Raw genomic sequence first — 20390 nt, forward strand, 5'->3', positions numbered from 1 at the left:
CTTCCATACAACACCCAGTTCTCATCCCAACAAGTGCACTCCTTAATCCCCATCACCTATTTCACTCATTCCCTGCACCCAGCTGCATTTTGGTAAGGGAATTTGCTTGTTTGTTCTCCATAGTTAAGACTGTTTCATGGTTTGCCTCTATTTTTCCAATTGCTCCTTTGTTTTGTCTCTTAAATTCCACAAATGAGTGAAATCCTATGGTATTTGCCTTACTCTTATTTCCCTGAGCATGGTACTCTCTAGCTCCATCCAAGTCCTTGCAGATCACAAGATTTCATTGTTTTTTATGGCTGAGTAATATCCTATTGTATATATGTACCACATCTTCTTTATCCATTCATCAGTCGATGGACTCTTGGGCTATTTGCAGAATTTGCCTATTGTAGATAAGGCTGCTATGAACGTTGGGGTGCATGTATCCCTTTGAATCATTATTTTTGTATTCTTTGAATAAATACCTAGTAGTGAAATTGCTGGATCATAGGGTAGTTCTGTTTTTAACTTTTTGAGGAACCCCCATACTGTTTTCCACAGTGGCTGCACCAGTTTGCATTCCTACCAACAGTCCAAGAGGGTTCCTCTTTCCCCACATCTTCACCAACACCTGTTGGTTCTTGTGTTGTTGATTTTAACCATTCTGAGGAATGTGAGGTGAAATCTTGTAGTTTTGTATTTCCCTGATGATGAGTAATGTTGAGCATCTTTTTCTATATCTGTTGGCCATCCCTATATCTTCTTTGGAAAAATGTCTATTCATGTCATCTAACCATTTTTAATTGGATTTTTCATTTTTGGGTGTTGAGTTTATAAGCTCTTTATATATTTTGAATACTAACCCTTTATCAAGTAAGTCATTTGCAGACATCTTCTCCCACTCCATAGGATGCCTTTTAGTTTTGTTGTTTCTTTCACTGTGCAAAAGCATTTTATTTTGATAGAGTCCCAATAGATTATTTTTGCTTTCAATTCGCTTGCCTAGGAGACGTATCTAGAAAGAAGTTGCTATGGCCAATGTCAGAGGTTACTGCTTATGTTATCCTCTGGGATTTTAATGGTTTCCTATCTCACATTTAGGTCTTTAATCCATTTGGAGTTTATTTTTGGTTTTGGTGTAAGAAAGTGGTCCAGATTCATTCTTATGCATCTGGCTCTCCAGTATTCCCCATATCATTGTTGAAGAGACATTCTTTTTCCCATTGGATATCCTTTCCTCCTTTGTTGAAGATTAATTGATGATATAGTTGTGGGTTAATTTCTGGGATTTCTATTCTGTTCTATTGATCTTTATGTCTATTTTTATGCCAGCACCACACTGTTAAGATTACCACAGCTTTGTAATATAACTTGAAGTCTGGAATTGTGATGCCTCCAGCTTTGCTTTTTTTTTTTTTTCCCCAAGGTTGCTTTGACTATTTGGAATCTTTTGTAGTTCCATAGATTTTGGCAGTTTTTTCCAGCTCTGTGAAAAATGCTGGTGGTATTTTGATAGGAATTGCATTAAATGTGTAGATTGCTTTGGGTAGTATAGACATTTTAACAATATTTGTTTTTCCAATCCATGAGCATGGAATGTCTTTTCATTTCTTCGTGTCATCTTCAATTTCTTCTCATCAGTGTTTTATACTTTTCGGAGTACAGATCTTTCACCTCTTTGGTTAGGTTTATTCCTGGGTATCGTATGGTCTTGGATGCAATTATAAATGGAATTGATTCCTTAATTTCTCTTTCTGCTGCTTCATTATCGATGTATAGAAGTGCAACAGATTTCTGTACTTTGATTTTGTATCCTGCAAGTGTACTGAATTCATGTATCACTTCTAGCAGGTTTTTTGGTCAAGTCTTCAGGGTTTTGTTTTATAGTATCATGTCATCTGAAATAGTAAAATTTTGACTTCTTCCTTGCCAATTTGGATGCCTTTTATTTTGTTTTGTTATCTGATTGCTGTGGCAGGTACGATGTTAAATAACAGGTGAGAGTGGGCATCCCTGTCTTCTTTCTGACTGTCCAGGAAAAGCTCTCAGTTTTTGCCCAATTTAGGATAATATTAGCTGTGGGTTTTTCATAGATGGCCTTTATGATGTTGATATATGTTTCCTCTAAACCTCCTCTGTAGAGGGTTTTTATCGTGAATGGGTGTTGTACTTCGTCAAATGCTTTTTCTGCATCATTTGAAATGATTATGTAGTGCTTATCATCTCTTTTATTAATGTGGTGTATCACATTGCTTGATTTATAAATAATGAACCACCATTGAATCATGGGAATAATTCCCACTTGATTGTGGTGTATAATTTTTTAATGTATTGCTGCATTTGGTTTGTTAGTATTTTGTTGAGGATTTTTGCATCTATGTTCATCGGAGATATTGGCCTGTAGTTTTCTTTTTTGTGGTGTCTTTATCTGGTTTTCATATCAGGGTAATACTGGCCTCAGAATGAATTTGGAAGTTTTCCTTCCACTTCTATTTTTTGGAATAGTTTGAGAATAGGTGTTAACTCCTGTTTAAATGTTTGGTAGAATTCACCTGTGAGGTCATCCGGACCTGGACTTAACTTCTTGGAAGTTGATTACTGATTCAGTTTCTTTGCTGATTATTAGTCTGTTCAAGTTTTCTATTTCTTCCTGTTTCAGATTTGGTAATTTATATCTTTGTAAGCATTTGTCCCTTCAAGGTTGTCCAATTTGTTGGCATGTAATTTTTCATAATATTCTCTTACAATTTTATTTCTGTGATGTTAGTTGTTATTTCTCCTTTCTCTTTTGTTATTTTATTTATTTGGGTCCTTCTTTATTTTCCTTTTGATAAAGTCTGGCTAGGGGTGTATCAATTTTGTTAATTTTTTCAAAGAGCTCCTGGTTTCATTCATCTGTTCTACTGTTTTTCCTTTGTTTCTATATCATTTATTTCTGCTCTAATCTTTATTATTTCCTTCCTGCTGCTGGCTTTAGGCTTTGCTCTTTTTGTAGTTCCTTTATATGTAAAGTTAGGTTGTTTCAGACTTTTCGTGCTTCTTAAAATAGGCCTGTATTGCTATATACTTTCCTCTTAGGACTGCTTTTCCTGCGTCCCAAATGTTTTGGACTAGTGTGTTTTCATTTTCATTTGTTTCCACGTATCTTTTTATATCTTCTTTATTTCCTGGTTGATTCATTCATTGTCTAGTAGCATGTTATTTAACCCCCATGTATTTGTGGACTTTCCAGATTTTTTTTTCTTGTGGTTGAGTTATAGTTACATAGAGTTGTGGTCAGAAAAGGTGTGTGGTGTATTTTCAATCTTTTTTGTATTTGTTGAGGACTGTTTTGTGACCTTATATGTGATTTATTCTGGAGAACGTCCCATGTTCACTCGAAAAGAAAGTGTATTCTGTTGTTTAAGTTGGAATGTTCTGAATATATCTGTTCAGTCCATCTGGTCCAGTGTGTCATTCAAAGCCATTGTTTCCTTGTTGATTTTCCATTTAGATGATCTGTCCATTGATGTAAATGGGGTGTTACTACTATTATTGTATTATTATCCGTTACCTATTTTATGTTTGTTATTAACTGTTTTATGTCTTTGGATGTACCCATGTTGGGTGCATAAATATTTGCAATTGTTGTATCTTCTTGTTGGATTGCCCCCTTTATGATTACATAGTGCCCTTCTTTTTCTCTTCTTACAGTCTCTTTTAAAGTCTATCTTGTCCAATATAACTATTGATACCGGCTTCCTTTTGACATTTTTTTGCATGATAAATGTTTCTCCATCCCCTCACCTTTAATGTGCAGGGGTCTTTAGGTCTAAAATGAGTCTCTTGTAGGCAGCATATAGATAGGTCTTGTTTTTTTAATCTATTCTGATACCCTTTGTCTTTTTTTCCCTTCTTTTAAAATTCTTATTTTAATTCTAGTTAAATAACTTACAGTGTACTATTAGAGTCTGTATACAATATAGTGATTCAACACTTCCATACAACACCTGGTGCTTATCACAACAAAAGCAGTCCTAAATCCTATCACCCTTTCTGACACTGTGTTTTGATTGGAGCATTGCACTTTTTTTCTTTACCACTATATTTTGCAAGTTTAATTACAGTATGTCTTGGTGTTGGCCTGGTTTTGTTGATTTTGATGGGAGTTCTCTGTGCATCCTGGATATGGATATCTGTTTCCTTTCCCAGTTTAGGGAAGTTTTCAGCTATTATTTCTTCAAATAAATTTTCTGCCCCCTTTCCTCTCTTTTCTTCTGGGACTTCTGTAATACATGAGTGTTGTTATGTTTGATGGAGTCACTGAGTTCCCTAAGTCTGTTCTTGTTTTGTGTAATTCTTCTTTCTCTCTTTTGTTCAGCTTCATTACTTTCCATTATTGTCCTCTAGGTCACTAATTCATTCCTCTGCTTCTTCCAGCCTGCTTTTTATTGCATCAAGCATATTTCCAATCTCATTTATTAAACTCTTCATCTCTGATTGATCCTTTCTTAACCCTTTATCTCTGTGGTAAGGGTCTCACTGATGTCTTCTATTTTTTCTCAAGCCCAGTGAGTGTCCTTATGATTGTTGCTTTAAATTATTTATCAGGCATATTACTTATATCTGTTTTGCTTAGATCTCTGAGACTGGCCTTATCTTGTTCTTTTGTTTGGGATAAATTCCTCCATCTTCACATTTTATCTAAGTCTCTTCCTTCTTCTCTGTGTTAGAAAAGCTGGTCATGTGTCCTGTTCCTGCAAGTAATGGCCTTATGAAGAAAAAATCATGTAATGTGCAGGGCCTGGCACTTCAGGGAGTGTCTCTGTTATGTGCTGCATTCACTCTGCTGTTGTGTTTTGGCTGCTCTAACCTTCAAGCGACTCTTCTGCTGAGGCTTTTTTTTTTGCCTGCTGTGGGCAGTGTTTGGTCCCTGGTATGTATGTAGTTTTAACTAGATGTGCCCTGGTCTGCTTGTTAAATGAGACCTGACACCACCTCCACCAAAACTGAGGTCCTACGTACTCTCTGGTTGGAAGACCTGGTGTGGACCGGGATTGTGCTGGTCCGGGTGAGGGTCCCATTATGTGGACTGAAGCAAGCATGATTGAGAAGGGGAATCCCACCAGAGTGCGGAGGTCTGGGGCTTGGTATATGCAAGTTCAGCAGCCAGTGTCGGTGCTGTGGTGCTTACCACTCTGTATTTATGCTGAGGGGCAGAGAAGGGAAATGGCTCTGGCCAGCTTCTTTGTTCCCAGAAAGGTCTCTCTGTGAACACTGCCTCACAGGGATATGCTCCAAGAAGAGGGAATAATCTCTCCTCTGTGTGCCTCAGGTGTTCTTCAAATTGCTGTTTCCATGCCATCTGCGCCCAGGTTTTTTGCCTGCCTTCTCTCCAGAAGCAGGGTAGTGCCCTCCAGCCTCTATCTCTGCCAAGCCTGCTGACCTTTAAAACTCCAGGCTTTAAGCTCTGTTGGTTACAAGAACTCACAAAATTCAGTCCTTCTTGTTTTCCAAGCCAATGGCTTTGGGGAAACATTTTCCTTGTGCATTCCCCTGTATGTTTCCTTCTCTCTTGCTCATCTCTGTGACCATGGCTCTCTCCCTTCCACAGCACCCACAATCTCCCCTCAACCACATCACTGAACTTCCTACCTTTTTTGAGGTAGCCTCTTCTCTGTGATTGGTTGTGGAGGTTGTTTTGTCAGTCTTTAGGTTGATTTCTGGGGTATTTAGGATGATTTGTTAGTTATCTATTTGTGTTCATGGGATAAGGGGAGTCTATGTTCTCCTACTCCATCGTCATTTTCTTCTCCTCATGACTTTTTTGTTTAGATAAGTTCCCCAAGTGCAACCTTTTGTGAAAGGCAAGATGGGTCCAAAGCATAGTCTGAGATGGGGACTGAGAATTAAATTGTTTTGCACATAAAAAGAACTTGTATTTTTTTAAGGGAGCAGTGTGGAGAAAGAGGCTGAGTATTCCAGAAACTAGGAAGAGACATTAAATGAAAAGAAAGAGTTTTTGGCTTGCAAAGCAGAACCCGGCAAAGTGGTGATAGCCTGTGTCTTATGGCACAAGACAACCAATAAAAGTTCTCTTTAAGATGTCAGTATTTAGTTTTAAATTTTTCCTATTAGATGCTGTGTGGAAATATGGCTACCTCCTCCTGAGTAATTTAGTGGTTGTCACCACATAGTAGCTTTGTATTTGTCATAGTTTCGGAGCATGAAAGTGGAGGAATGAAGTCTACATGCCAGGCAGAGGTGCTGAAAGAAGGCAGCAGCTGTAGGAATTGAACCCAGGGACTGAGAATCCTGATGATAGCTTCAACTGATTCATAAAAGGTTACCCTGGAGTAGGAGGGATGGGTAAGGAGTATAGATCCTGATGTTACCTGGGGTAGGAATTCAAGACATTTGGGTTATTACTGGAAATGTGATGCCAGAGGACTGGGAGACATATGAGTTTCCTAAGAAATATATAAAATAGAAATGAAAAATCTGTAAGAATTCGATCTGGAGATAACTGTTTATATTTTAATGACTATCTTTCTTCTCTCTCTTCCTGTAATATATATTATATATAATTCTTATAATAAAAATATAAAAATATAAATGTATACATAAAGTATAATCATATATAATTTTTATTATATATAATTATTATGTATAATTTTTAAATATAATTGATATGTGGTAGCTATCTTTTTTCACTTAGCAATATATTAGTAAGTCTTTCCCCACTGCTATAACATTACATATAACATTTAAAAAATTTGCTATCATTGAACAAATATTTATTAACCACCAACCATATGCCAAATTGTTTGAGGTCCTGTTGAACATTTATCAAGTGTCTGGTGCTATGTCAAATGCTATATATATATAATCCCATTTAATCCTCATAATGAGGTAGGCATAATGACCCTAATTTCATAGAGAGGGAAATTGAGGCTTAGAGACATTAAACTTACAAAGATCACACAACTTGGTTTGAGTTAGCATTAAAACCCAGAACTAGTGTGATTCCTGAGCTCACTGCTTTGACCCAGATGCTGAGTCACTTCACTGTTTATGTATATGTTTTCTTTTATTTAATCTGACATTTGATGTGCATTTTTGTTTCCAATTTTATAGTATTAAACAGTGTTCCAGTGAACATATTTGTGCAATATGTTTTTAAATAAACATCACTTTAAATATGTCTGGAGGTCCCAGAAACTTTTTAGAAAAGTAGCAGTAGATGAAACCTGAACAAAAGCTCTATTTAAGATATTTAAATACCTTGCATTTGATATATAGGACACTTAGGTAAAAGATCTCCCTCAGTATACAAGTTTCAGCAAATACCCAGGGAGTATCAAGTTAGGACATTCTTTTTGTGTTAAAAAATGTAGGGGCGCCTGGGTGGCTCAGTAGGTTAAGTGTCTGACTCTTAATCTGAGCTCAGGTCTTGATCTCAAGGTTGTGAATTCAAGCCCCATGTTGGACTCCATGCCATGTGGAGCCTATTTTTAAAAAATGTATTTTTAATCTAACTCTTCGAATATTTTTTAAACTTTTTCTTATTTAAAAAGAGTGAGAGTAGGGGTGGGGGGAGAGGGAGAGAATCGTAAGCAGGCTCCATGCCCAGTGCAGAGCCTGACACAGGGCTTGATCTCATGACCCTGAGATCATGATCTGAGCCAAGACCAAGAGTTGGATGCTTAACTGACTGAACCACTCAGGCACCCCTCTTCAAATATTTTAAGGAGAATCAGAGGAAAGGGGGAGAAAAGCTATCCTTAAGAGGTTGTTTGAATACAAAACACTAAAAGGAAAAAAATCAAGTACTAGAATAAAACAATTCAGGGAATATTTAAGAAATAACTTATCCCCATTTTAATTCTTAAGAAATTTAATGGAATTTAAATCATGCTTTTTCCCCTTCACTTAATATTCCTTTTAAACTGCCTAGTAACCCAACTAAATATTATTATAATCTTACTTTTCTAGTCTCTTCATATATCCCTGTTCCTGTACTAACATTCTGGGAAAGCCTCTCTCTTCAGAGTATGGTGGTAGTGAGGCAGGAGACTGATACTACAGCTGTGGCCCCAGAGAAAGTTCATATCCTCTTCTTATTTGTACTCACTAATCTTACTAACTTTTAATTATTTAGTTATTGTCTTTCTGAAATGTCCCCAGTTTAAAAGTAAACCACAGCTCCAAAAGGGAATGAGAGTCTTTTTCCACATCCGATCAAGAAATAATATTCTTGGAGAAAATGGGAGGTAAAGTTCAAACTGTTAAGAAGAATATAATTCTGGGATGAAAGCAGACCAAAAAGACTAACATGAAATTGAGAATTCAGTTTATTTCAAGGTTATTAGGAAACATTCAAGATAGCAGGAAGCAAAGTTAAAGGAAGCATGTTTCCAGAAACTGAGTTTATGTTACTGGTGTTTGATGAGAGAATTCTCCTTCACTTGAACTTTGGAAGTGGAAAAGTCATAACAATAAACTATCTTCTGTAATATGATGTACTACTATGGAAAATGTTATTACTCACCAAATGCTAGTGATTTTGAAACATACACTCTAAGACCTACTCCTCTTCTTCTACAAACCTATCTATTACAAAAAAAGTTAGAGTTATCCATCATAGAGGTGAAAAAAAAATGGGTTCTGCTTAGGTTGGCTCTGGGCTCTGTGCCATCATCACTTGTTTGGTGATGATATTCTCAACATTGTAATGGCTTTCCGTCAGAGTAAATAGAATTTTGGAGGATAAGCTCAGAATTCAAAATGCTCTCAGAGAAAGAGATAGAAGAATATTGAACTTGGCATCAACAAACTGAAAACAAAACAACAAAAAAATCCTAGTTCGAGAGTCAATTCTGCACTTCTTAGTAACTTTGAGGCCTTAGAAAAGTTAACCTCTTTGAGCCACAGTTTTCTCATGTGTAAAGTTGAAACAATAATACCTGTGCAGCCTACCTCACAGATTTGTTGTGAGGGTTTATTCAAATGAAAAAGTGTATAAGAACGTACAAATGTAAAGGATTATTATATTTAGAGTGATAATCATATCTATAAGTGGAAAACAAGAAATAGCTATTTGACTAAGAATATGACAAAATAATTGAATGGCCTTTGTTAATCTTCTTAACCTCCTTCTCCACACCTCCCTTAAATGTTAATGATCCCTGTGGTACCAGCCTTGGTTATTACCTCAAGCTACCCTTTCAACTGGGGTTCTTATCCACTTGCCACTCCCCTGCCTACCTCAAACTCTATTCTTAGCCATATTGAACTTCTTTCACTTTCTGAGTGCACTCTCTATCTCTCTCTCTTCCTCTCTGCCTCTCTCTCTCTCTCTCTCTCTCTCTCATTTTCAGGCAGTGTCTCTTCTTGTTAGGCTTTTACCTACTTCTCAATGTCCAATTTCCAATTGCCTGGTTAAATCTTACTCATTATTCAAATGTCAATCTAGACATAACTTTTTGCAGCAGCCTTCCCTGACTCCCTTTAAATAAACTTGCCCCCCATGCACTTCCTATTGAACCCCATTCTTCCTCTATACATTCCCAAAAGAAAACACCCACATCAGAACACCTGGGAGCTTATTAAAATGCAGACTCCTAGGATCCACCCTCCAGATGTACTGATTCAGTGGATCTGGTGTAGAGCCAGTCTGCAAGTTAACTAGCATACCAAATGATTCTGATGCACACTAAATGTTAAGAGCCACATTCTGTCATAATACTCAACACCCTGAATTAAAATTCTATATCTGTCTCTTCCCTCTAACCTGTAATGAGAGCAGGGACTGTGTCTGTCTTGCTCACGATTTGTGTTTCCAGTGCCTGGTATACAGTAAGGACTCAATACATGTTGAAACGAATAAATAAATAAATAAATAAGTGACTATATGAAAGAAAGGAAGGGGAAAGAACAGGTCTAAAGTGGGAAAGACAGTGTGAATTCTGTGAGGCCCTTTGAACCTTACATACCAATTACTACAAAGATGTGCTCTAAGAACACACACACTAAATGAAAAACATTTACCAATTCCTAGATTCACTGTTGTAAAACCCACTAAACATGAGTTACATAAATCCTTTAATAAAAGTTGTAGATGATTTTCAAGAAACCAAAAAGGCATATTCACAACACAGCAGACTGTTAAATCTGGTTACTGCTGGAGAGTGGGATTGGGACAAGGGTAAGGGATTTAGGTTTTTATTTTATATACTTTTGTATTGTTTGATTTTTAAAAAAATAAAGAGCACACATTACCTTTGAAATTTAAAAAAAATATCAAAAATAAAATAATTGCTTTAAAAAGTCAAGGGCTATGCTATTGATGCCATGATTTATCAGTATGCTACTCTACAAAAATGCATGTGAATAGTTATTTATAATCTAGCTTTCTCTATGATACTTAGATATTTGGGACTGAAGTGTAAGTATTTAGCTTCAAACATTTGCCTTATTCCTTTCTTCTGTTACTTTTAAATATGACTCCAGGGAACATCCCTTATCATTGATTCAGTGGAAAAGTCACACTAAACAGATATTAAAGCAATGTGGTAAATGGCTAAGAGTAAGGGAATTGAGGAGATGTTTAAGGGTTAAAAACTTACTACTAGTAGGTAAATAAGTTCTGGAGATCTAATGCACAGCATAGTGATTATAATCCACAGTACTGTAACTTCCAAGTTCCTAAGACTAGATTTCAAGTATTCTCAATACAAAAAAGAAATAATTATGTTACAGAATAACACTACTGTAGTGATCATATTGTAATATATAACTTACACAATGTTATATGTCAATTATATCTCAATTTAAAAAGAAGCAATAAGGTAGAGCAAAGAGCACTAGCTTTGAAATTAGTCTTCAGACTGAATCCTGCCATTTAATAATGCTGTGATGTTAGAAAAGTTACTTAGTCTCTCTGAACCTCAGTTTCCACCTCTTTAAAATGTGCTAATAATAGCTTTCTCACAAAACAGTTGTAAAGAACAAGTATGATGTACTATATGCTGGCTAACTGAACATAATAAAAAATAAAATAAATTTAAAAAAGAAATATAAGTTTATGTGTAAAGTGTCTAGCATAGGACTAGGTATTCAATAAATGCCAGCTTTCTTCTCCACTTTGTTCATTAAACAAATAATGTACTGAGCACTTATGTGCCAGACATCACTTCATGAACTGGGAATACACTCGTTCACAAAACCAATGTGGTTCTTACCCTCATGGAGCTACAGTATAGTGGGGGAGGCAAACATTAAATTATATCTATCCATCTGTCTGAGAAAAAGGTATGATAAGTGCCACAAAGAAGAACCACAGGGTGTATGAGAAAGTATCACAGGGGTATTGGATTTGTTGCGTTTTCTTTTCTTTTCTTTTTATTTTTTAAATAATTTTTTATTATGTTATGTTAGTCACCATACAGTATATCCTTAGTTTTTGATGTAGTGTTCCATGATTCATTATTTGGTTTTCTTTTAATGTAAAAAAGTGGGTACCTTAATTGGGAAGTGACAATTAAAGTGAGTAGGTGTTGGCCAGGCAAAAAGTGAAGACAGAAGCAAAAAGAACCCTTCATTGCTAAAATTGGAAGCATATTTTTTCCTTCCACTTGAAGGTAGAAAAACATAGGAAAGTAAGTGTGTGTGTGTGTGTGTGTGTGTGTGTGTGTGTGTGTGTGTGTAGGGAGAGAAAAAAAGAATTGCCCACTGGGTTATATAAATACAAGCTATCACTCAGCATACACAAGAATTTATCTTAAGGTCAGTCTGTAATGACCCCATAAGAAAGAACTGTTAAGTTTAAGAACTATAAGAAAGCTAAGTTTTCTTTACAATGCATCAATGCTATGAAATTTGCAATAATAAAACTGTCTTTCCACATCCAGTCAATTCATTCTTGAATAATTTCGTTGAAGAGCTCACCAAATATGTGATCCATTGCTAAGCATTGCTTTAATTTCAATGTCTAATTAAAAAGAAATTATGAACTGCTTGCTCAGGTAGTTAGTAAACTCTGAAGGGAAAGAATTGCCTGACCAATAATGTAGCTCAGGAGATTCAAGTATGCTTCACTCATTGTAATCCTGTGTTACTCATAGTCCAGAAGATGTCTTGAGGGCCAAAAAGGAAATTCAGTAGGGACCCAGGAAATCCTGAATGACCTCAAAGTTTCCAGGAGTGACGTAGCTTCCCAAGAGTTAATCTGAGGATCACTCCATGACTATAATAGATTTTAGGCTTTGCCTTCCCTTTATTTATCTCCTGTTATATAGGTAATATTGTTATCCTCATTTTACAAGTGAAGAAAGATCCTGAGGGCACAGAACAGGTTAAGTTACTTGCCCAACCCAAGGTTATACAAGTGGTAGACTGGGAATTAAACTTGGGTAGCCTAGTGCCAAAGTCTTTTTTTTAACCACTATTCTATACTGTTACTTTCAGTATAGTGAGACACCCTCCTGCTACTTCAGCCTTACTGATCTTCTTTTCTGTGAATTCCTTCAGCACTTATAAACTTTGATACTTGCTTTTTATGTGATTTTTATGTGATTGTTTTATGCTTATTAATTAGGCAACATAACTGGAGTGTAAAATTCTCAAGGAGCAGCAGCAATGTCTTATCTGAGTTCCATAGCCCTCAGAACTGCTAGCACAGGACTAGGTACCTAATAAGTTGCCCAAAACTTGAACAAATGTCCAGAGATTGATATATCCAATGATAGCCTTTATCTCTTTAATTATAAGTTTCACTCTTCTGTTTTGATTAAACCAGTATATACTGTTATAGGTAACTTCAGCATAGTTAAATTCACCATAGTTAAAATGACTCATTCATCAAGGTTCAGGGTTATTTTGAAACATTGGAAGATTGAGTCAGTATCTTAATTTATTACCTCAACTTCCCCAAAGTCTGCCATTTTAAAATTCTTTAGTGATGTATATTACAAAAAGGAGAGGATAAAGTAAAATAAAAAGCTAATTTAATCTTTGTAACTAACTTGTGATTCAGATTCCTATATAGTTTATTGTGATTTAGTCTGTGATTTAGAGCCAAAAGACTTGAATCCTAGTCCCATCTCTAAATCTTTACTAGTTACATAATTTTAAAAGGTTATTTAATCTCTCTTTGAGTCCTTCCCCCACCACTTTACCCCACCCCTTCTTTATTGTCTATAAATTGGGGATAGTATTCACCTTACCTCAAAGATGATTTTGAGGATTAAAAAACACAATGCATCTGAAAGTATTTTTTAAACTCTAAAGCACTATACAAATATATGTTTTGTTATTATTCATAGCATAAGGTCTGAGAACAGAGAACTGTTAGTTTAGGATTTAGATTAGCCCCTAATCTAAACTGTGTGATCTGGGTGAAGGCATTAACTTCTCTGAACCTCAGCTTCTCCTTTGTAAAACAAAGAATGATCTTAATTTCCTCCATATCCTGTTGGCAAATAACAAAAAATCTGATACCAAAAAATATCTGAATTTTTATTGAACTTTTTCAACCCAAACGATGATCATGCCATGAAGTAAGTTATTTTACATCATTGCCTGGTACTTAGTAGTTATATAATTATTTTGCCTGAATAAATTATTTTAATTCTTCCTGCTTTCTATAATTGTAAATGATGATAAAGCAAATGCTAACAATGAATCATGGAACACTACATCAAAAACTAATGATGTACTGTATGGTAGCTAACATAACATAAAAATTTTTTTAAAAAGCAAATGCTATATGTACATTACATTATATAGAAAAGAATAAATCACTCTTTTGCATTATTAAAAACTAAACTGAAAGAAATGCATATTTTAGGGAGCTCTTGAAGTAAATAAAATAATTTTGCACAAAGAGCAGAATATTTCTTCTCTGCTCAGAATTACAGCTTCAAAAGTACATGACTTCAATTAATGAGTGTTCAAGTCCAGCAATAATAACATAAAACTTCTACAAAAATATATATGTATATATGTGTGTATTTGTACATACATACTTTTAAGTATTCTACCAATAGAAGACTTCAAGACAGTAGTCTTTAAGAAAGACTAAACCAAGAAAAAAAAAGAAATGTTTGACTCATGAGACAAGGAAGACATGAATGGAAGAGAAATAGAAATTTTGGAGATTAGATTGAAGAAAGGGGAAAAGCATTCATTCAGTTAAGCATTCATCCATAAAACATTTACTGATCACCTACTATGTGCCAGGCAGGTATTATGTCAGGCTCCGAGGAGACAAAAGATGATTAAGATAAATCTCTGTTCTCAATGGATTCAGTATTATTGGAAAGACAGACCTATTGATAGATGATGGATAGATAATAGATGATATAGACGAAATCAATGTAAATACTGTGCTAGAGATATGCAGAGGGTGACAAAGGAGCAAGCAAAAGAACATCTGTCTCAAATTGAATGATCAAGTAAGGTTTTTTGGAGTAGGTGAGAGCCTGGGCTGAGTTATAACTGAGAAATAGGAGTTATTCATATTAAAGGAGAGTGGGGTATATTTCAGGAAGTGGAAGAAGCTTTTTATTGAAGTCTAGAGATAACAAAAAGCAATGAGGATTCCATAAGATTGCAACTTGTTCAATGTGAGTGTGAGAGAAGGATAGCAATAGATGAAGCTGAAGAGGTAGGCAGGAGCTGGATCTTAAAAAAATACATAGTATGACTTTGATAAGGAGTTTGACTTTATCCTGAGGGGATTGAGAGCCATCAAAGGATTTTAAATAGGACAGTGACATAAGTCTTGTTTCAGAGATAAATCTAATGAAAGGGGAAAAGAACCAAAACCAGTTGAGAGCTTGTTACTTTAATTTATACTTTTTTAAAAAAAAATTTATTTTGTTCGGTTAGCCACTATATAGTACATCATTAGTTTTTGATGTAGTGTTCGGTGATTCATTAGTTGCATATAACACCCAGTGCTCATCACAACACGTGCCCTCCTCAATACCCATCACCTGGCTCCCCCATCCCCCCACCACCCTCCCCTCTGAAACCCTCAGTTTGTTTCCCAGAGTCCATAGTATCTCATGGCTTGTCCCTCTCTCTGATTTCTCTCCCTTCAGTTTTCCCTCCCTTCCCCTATGGTCCTCTGTGCTATTCCTTATGTTCCACATATGAGTGAAACCATATGATAATTATCTTTCTCTGCTTGACTTATTTCATTTAATGTAATCACCTCCAGTTTCATCCATGTCAATGAAAATGGTGGGTATTCATCCTTTCACATGGCTAAGTAATATTCCATTGTATATGTGTACCACATTTTCCTATCCATTATCTGTTGAAGGACATCTCAGCTCAAAGATACAGATGCAGTGAAAAGAAGGGGCACATGAACCCCAATGTTCATAGCAGCAGTGTCCACAGTAATCTACACCTTAAAAAATTAAGTTCTGAAATAAAGCTGTGGATGTACAGAAGAAAGGGGATAAATTCAATAATTATTTAGGGGTAGAAGTGAGGGGACTTGATTACTGACTACATGAGGATGGGGGAGATGATAGAATATAGGAAGACCCGTGGGTTTGGGGCTTTAATGAGTAGATGGATAAGAATGCACTTTAATGAAACTTGGCATGTAGAGAGGGGGAAGGAGCAGGCACAGAGGCAAAACTATGGGTTCAGTCATGTCAAATTTGAGGTCCCCTGAGTCGAGTTGGCTAAGTACCAGAGCAGCCTGAACATCCACGGAATCAGCCTGAGACGCAGGAAGGTACATCTGGATCTCTATAAATGAACATCTCCAGCGCGGAGTATTGAGTTACGAAGCAGGGAGCCGTGAAACTGCGCACAGATATTGGAAAATAAACAGAAAGGGGAGGGAGCCGCCATGTTCAGACGCCGGGAAACGGTAGCCACCTGCACGGGGGAGCGGGCAGACTCACAGACCGGCACCCACTAGAGAGTGGACTGAGGCCAAGAGCCGGGGAACGCACACCACCAGACTGAAATGGAGCTCTGGTGTGCTCGCTGGAACCAGACTGAGACCGGGAGCTCCGGGAGCATGTGGGGGTGGCTGGCGGTGTTAGAAACACAAAGGACAGAGACACGCCGACCCTGGAAGTGAGGGCTGGGACGCCGGGTGTGGGGCGCACATCCCGTGATGCTGCAGGGTTGAGCAGCACCAACAGAAACAGAGTTAAAGTGGCCAGAACATCAGTGGAGAACGGTCCGCGATCCCTCTGTTCTGAGGCAGAGGCTGAGATTTGGCCACTGCTGCTCTGACTCTCAGAAGAGGCACAGCAAACCACCAGGGAAAGCCGCCAGAGAACAAAAGCCTGGAAATACCAGCTCACAGTGTGCCCATATCCATCCCTGCTCGAAGGGGACATGGAGACTCTACCCAAACAGGATTGCCTGAGTATCAGCATGGCAGGCCCCTCCCCCAGAAGGCAGGCTGAAAAATCAAGAAGTCCACATCCCTAAGATCCCTATAAAACAAGGGTGCACGGCCTGGGTCCCGGTCAATAATTTGGGCTCTGGACAACCCCGCACCCTCTCCTCATCAGAATGACGAGAAGGAGACATCCCCCCCAGCAAAGAAAAGACAATGGTCTGTGGCCTCTGCCACAGAACTAATGGATATGGATATAACCAAATTATCAGAAATGGAGTTCAGAATAACAATGGTCAAGATGATGTGTAGACTTGAAAAAAGTATTAACGAAAATGTTAATGAGAATATAGAATCTCTAAGGGCGGAAATGAGAGCGAATCTGGCAGAAATTAAAAATTCTATGAGCCAAATGCAGTCAAAACTAGAGGCTCTGATGGCCAGGGTGAATGAGGCAAAACAATGTATCAGCGAATTGGAGGATGGGTTAGTAGAAGAGAAAGCTAAAATAGAATCTGGACTTAAAAAAATCCACGCTCATGAATGTAGGTTACGGGAGATTACTGACTCAATGAAATGTCCCAATGTCAGAATCATGGGCATCCCCGAGGGGGTGGAGAAAAACAGAGGTCTAGAAGAGATATTTGAACAAATTGTAGCTGAAAACTTCCCTAATCTAGCAAGGGAAACAAACATCCGTGTCCAAGAGGCAGAGAAGATCCCTCCCAAGCTCAACCATGACAAACCTAAGCCGCATCATGTCATACTGCATTTCGCAAATATTAGATCCAAGGATTAGTATTGAAAGTGGCCAGGGCAAAGAAATTTCTCACGTACCAAGGCAAAGTTATCAAAATCACATCAGACCTGTCTACACAGACCTGGAATGAGAGAAAGGGTTGGGGGGGGGGGCATTTTTAAAGCTCTTTCAGAGAAAAACATGCAGCCAAAGGATCCTTTATCCAGCAAGGCTGTCATTCAGAATTGATGGAGAAATAAAAACCTTCCAGAATTGCCAGTCATTGACCAATTTCGTAACCATGAAACCAGCCCTACAGGAGATATTAAGGGGGGTTCTGTAAAAGTAAAAAGGCCCCAAGAGTGATACAGAACAGAAAGTCACAATCTATAGAAACAAAGACTTTACTGGCAACATGGCATCAAAATCATATCTCTCAATAATCAGTCTCAATGTAAATGGCCTAAATGCTCCCATAATACCACAGGGTTGCAGATTGGATAAAAGTCATGACCCATCCATTTGCTGTCTACAAGAGCCTCATTTTGAACCTAAAGATACATTCAGACTGAAAGTAAAGGGATGGAATACCATCTTTCACGCCAATGGACCTCAAAAGAAAGCTGGGGTAGCAATTCTCATATCAGACAGATTGGATTTTAAACTAAAGACTATAGTTAGAGACACAGAAGGCACTATATTATTCTTAAAGGATGTATCCAACAAGTGGATATGACAATTATAGAAATATGTGCCCCCAACAGGGGAGCAGCAAGATACACAAGCCAACTCTTAACCAGAATAAAGAGACATATAGATAATAATATGTTAATAGTAGGGGACATCAACACTCCACTATTAGCAATACATAGATCACCTAAGCAGAAAATCAACAAAGAAACAAGAGCTTTGAATGCCATACTCGACGAGTTGGCCCTCATAGATATATATAGAACACTACACCCCAGAACCAAAATATACTCAATCTATTCTAATGCCCCTGGAACATTCTCAAGAATAGACCATGTTCTGGGACACAAAACAGGTCTCAACCAATACCAAAAGACTGATATTATCCCCTGCATATTCCCAGACCACAACACTCTGAAATTGGAACTCAACCACAAGGAAAAATTTGGAAGAAACTCAAACACTTGGAGACTAAGAACCATCCTGCTCAGGAATGACTCGATAAACCAGGAAATCAAAAATCAATTTAAACAATTTATGGAGACCAACGAGAATGAAAACATAACAGTCCAAAACCTACGAAACCCTGCAAAGGCAGTCCTAAGGGGGAAATACATAGCCATCCAACCCTCCCTCAAAGAATAGAAAAATCTAAAATGCAGTTTTTATATTCTCACCTCAAGAAGCTGGAACAGCAACAGAGGGACAGGCCTAATCCAAGCAGGAGGAAGCAGTTGACCAAGATTAGAGAAGAAATCAATGAATTAGAAACCAGGAGTACAGTAGAGCAGATCAACAGAACTAGAAGCTGGTTCTTTAAGAGAATCAATAAAATTGACAAACTGCTGGCAAGACTTATCCAAAAGAATAGAGAAAGGACCCAAATTAATAAAATTATGAATGAAAAAGGAGCAGTCACAACCAACACCAATGAAATTGGAAGGATTATTAGAAACTTTTATCAACAGGTATATGCCAATAAATTAAGCAATCTGGAAGAGATGGAGGCCTTCGTGGAAACCTATAAACTACCAAGACTGAAACAGGAAGAAATTGATTTTTTAAGCAGGCCAATTAATTATGAAGAGATTGAGTCAGTGATAAACAACGTTCCAAATAACAAAATTCCAGGCCGAATGGTTTGCCTGGGGAATTCTACCAAACATTCAAGAACAAATAATACATATTCTCCTAAAGCTATTTCAAAAAATAGAAATAGAAGGAAAGCTACCAAACTCATTCTATGAGGCCAACATTACCTTGATCCCCAAACCAGGCAAAGATCCCATCAAAAAGGAGAATTATAAACTGATGTCCCTAATGAATATGGACACCAAAATCCTCAACAAGATCCTGCCTAACAGAATCCAACAGTACATTAAAAGGATTATCCATCATGACCAAGTGGGATTCATCCCTGCGATGCAAGCGTGGTTCAACATTTGCAAATTGATCAGTGTGATACATCATACCAACAAGACTCAGGAACCATATGATCCTCTCAATTGATGCAGAAAAAGCATTTAACAAAATACAGCATCCTTTCCTGATTAAAACCCTTCAGAGTGTAGGGATAGAGGGTACATTCCTCAATCTCATAAAAACCATCTATGAAAAGCCTACAGCAAATATCTTTCTCAATGGGGAAAAGCTGGAAGCCTTTCCCTTAAGATCAGGAACACGACAAGGATGCCCACTCTCGCCACTATTATTCAACATAGGATTAGAAGTCCTTGCAACAGCAATCAGACAACAAAAAGGGATAAAAGGTATCAAAATCGGCAAAGAAGAAGTCAAAATGTCTCTCTTCGCATATGACACAATACTCCATATGGAAAACCCAAAAGAATCCACTCCCAAACTATTAGAGGTTATAGAGCAATTCAGTAATGTGGCAAGATACAAAATCAATGCTCAGAAATCAGTTGCATTTCTATACACGAATAATGAGACTGAAGGAAGAGAAATTAAGGACTCCATCTGATTTCCAATAGCACCAAAAACCATACGTTACCTTGGAATTAACTTAACCAGAGACGTAAAGGATCTATATTCTAGAAACTATAAATCACACTTGAAAGACATTGAGGAAGACACAAAAAGATGGAAAAATTTTCCATGCTCATGGATCAGAAGAATTAACATAGTTAAAATGTCCATGCTACCCAAAGCAATCTACACTTTCAATGCTCTCCCGATCAAAATACCGATGACATTTTTCAAAGAGCTGGAAAAAATAGTCCTTATATTTGTATGGAACCAGAAAAGGCCCCGAATCGCCAAGGAACTGTTGAAAAGGAAAAACAAAGCTGGGGGCATCACAATGCCGGATTTCAAGTTGTACTACAAAGCTGTGATCACAAAGACAGCATGGTACTGGCACAAAAACAGACACATAGACCAATGGAACAGAATAGAGAACCTGGAAATGGACTCTCAGCTCTTTGGGCAACTAATCTTTGATAAAGCAGGAAAAAACATTTGGTGGAAAAAAGACAGTCTCTTCAATAAATGGTGCTGGGAAAATTGGACAGCTACATGCAAAAGAATGAATCTTGACCACTCTCTCACACCATACACAAAGATAAACTCTAAATGGATGAAAGACCTCGATGTGAGACA

The 20390-nt window shown here is 37.3% G+C and overlaps 1 protein-coding gene across 4 annotated transcripts in view; it reads left to right on the top strand.

The window, feature by feature from the left end:
* APOOL (apolipoprotein O like) overlaps nucleotides 1-20390 on the top strand; it is a 262405-nt gene that overhangs the window by 127719 nt on the left and 114296 nt on the right. The gene's annotated exons all lie outside the window — the stretch shown is intronic.

This window comes from Ursus arctos, chromosome X (assembly GCF_023065955.2).
Source record: "Ursus arctos isolate Adak ecotype North America chromosome X, UrsArc2.0, whole genome shotgun sequence".
In the NCBI taxonomy this organism is placed as follows: Eukaryota; Metazoa; Chordata; class Mammalia; order Carnivora; family Ursidae; genus Ursus; species Ursus arctos.